Below are 2,333 nucleotides of genomic sequence, written 5' to 3' on the forward strand. Positions count from 1 at the left end.
CCATGTCCACTCTGGACTCTCCCACATGTCCCAGCTCCATCTGGCCATGTCCACTCTGGACTCTCCCACATGTCCCAGCTCTGTCTGGCCATGTCCACTCTGGACTCTCCCACGTGTCCCAGCTCTGTCTGGCCATGTCCACTCTGGACTCTCCCACGTGTCCCTGCCTCTGACTGTGCTCTCCCGTATTTCTACAATAAACTTTTCTCTCTACCATAGCCAGAACAGGCATGTCTTTTCCTTTTTCATTCACTTCTGACCTCTGCAGGCACCAGACAGACATAGAATACACACATATGCAGGCAAAACACCCATACACATAAACTAAGATAACCTAAAAACAATTTTTAAAATATAAACAAAATCTTGTTAAATTCGTCTGCGGTGACAAACCTCTACAGGGAAAATATGCGCCACGTGACTTTTAAGTGTGGCAGGAAGCATAAAGAATGGTAACAATGGGCTCCGGGCGGTGGATTCTGCTTTGTTCTATAACAATTTCGTCTTAGCCAGAGTTTTGAGGATTCTATCTGTGCACTGTGACCTTAAGTACATCTGTGAAAGCTGTTCTTTGACAGCCTAGATGACAGAAGTTAATCAGATGATCCATTTATCTAGCACTCGATTGTTAGTTGAAGATATTGGTTGATTTGATCAATTTGACATTGAATGATGTTACGTAATATGCACTGCATCAGGAAGCTCTCCATATTAACTACATCTAACATATTGACTACATGCCTCCTGTATAAGGCTCAGGTTTTTTTTTTTTTTTTTGAGGTACATGGCCTTTAATCTCAGTACTCAGGAGGGAGAGGCAGGCAGGTCTCTGGGCTCAAGGATAGTGAATATAATAGTTTCACATCAGCCAGTGAGACAAACCACAAACAAACAAAAAAACCAAGCTGGCAAGATAGGTCAGTCAGTGTAGTGCTTGACTTGGAAGCCTGAGGACACGAGTTCGGTCCCTTAGCCCATGGTAAAGAAAGAAGCAGCTTTTATAATCCCAGCACTTTTTATAATCCCCAGCAGGAGAAGGCGATTCTCTGCGTTTACTGGCCAGCAAGCATAGCCTGTTGGGTGAGTTTCAGGACCTGAGATCCTGTCTCAAGAAACAAGGTGGATGGCATGCATGCATGTTTAGACACACACACACACACACACACACACACACACACACACACACCAAAATCAGTCTTTCCTTCAGGAAATCACATTTTAAAGGAAAATATAATTATTAAAAATTTTGGATTTAGACAATAATTTTGTTTCCATGGAAGGAATTCAGGTCTTGTTTATGCAAGGCAAGCACCCTACTACCTACTAAACCCCAGCCTCTGTTTCAATTTTTTTTTTTCCCAGACAGAGTTTCTCTGTGTAACAATCTTAGATGTCCTGGAACTCCCTTTGTACACCAGGCTTCCCTTGAACTTACAGTACTGCCTCTGTATAAGGCTCAGTTTTATGAACACTGGTGTTCATAAGAGTTTTGTAAAAGATCTCATTGTGTGTTCTTATTATTGGAGTGTTCATGATGTTGTGATTCGTGTTAAGACTCATTTCAAATTTAGTGATATCAATATCCTGACAGCCATTGACTTGATTTGCCATTCCTAGAATTTCTGTATGGCTTGGTTTTCTGTGGATCAAATGGATTTATTTTAAATTTCATTTCATTAGTTTATTTGCTGAGACCAGATATTTGAAATGAGTTGCAATTTTGACTTCCTGATTGATTATAATTCCCCAAAGAATCAGCACATTCCTTTCTCTGCTCACCACTCAAGTGTGTTGCCTCACTGGGAGGGACGGCAAACTTGATGGGAAGAGACTTCACAGGGTGCCTTAAGGTCTTTTGTTATCTACCTGTGTTCTCTGTACATTTGACCAAGGCAAACATTTTTAATGACTTTCCTCTTCAGGCCATCTTTTCTATATCAGTCTTGCTGTTGAGTTTATAGTTTTGTCAGGTCTCCCACATGGAAAGTTATGGTAATTATTAAAGAAGCAGGCAAACAACAAGGTCTGGATACTCTTAGCCGCCCTGGTCAACAGGTCATGACTCCCCTGTTCTGTTTGGTGAAGTGGCTCTCAGCCTCCCTAGTCAACAGGTCATGACTCTCGTGTTCAGTTGGGTGAAGTGTTCTGGTTTTGCCTAAAGAGCCTTAAAAGTCACACACGACACAATGTACAGCAGAAAGTGCAACTCACAGCTGCATAAGATACAACTTTGGAGTTTTCTATGCACATATATGCAGGAAGCCGCAAAAGCAGCCACACATTTGTGTAGTGAGCCGGACAGGATCGCCATTACAAGATGGCGCCGACATCCT

The 2,333-nt window shown here is 42.1% G+C and overlaps 1 protein-coding gene across 1 annotated transcript in view; it reads right to left on the reverse strand.

Moving 5' to 3' along the window:
* Positions 1 to 2,333, reverse strand: part of Dnah12 (dynein axonemal heavy chain 12) — a 164,246-nt gene that overhangs the window by 54,179 nt on the left and 107,734 nt on the right. The gene's annotated exons all lie outside the window — the stretch shown is intronic.

Source organism: Microtus ochrogaster, chromosome 6 (assembly GCF_000317375.1).
Source record: "Microtus ochrogaster isolate Prairie Vole_2 chromosome 6, MicOch1.0, whole genome shotgun sequence".
NCBI lineage: Eukaryota > Metazoa > Chordata > Mammalia > Rodentia > Cricetidae > Microtus > Microtus ochrogaster.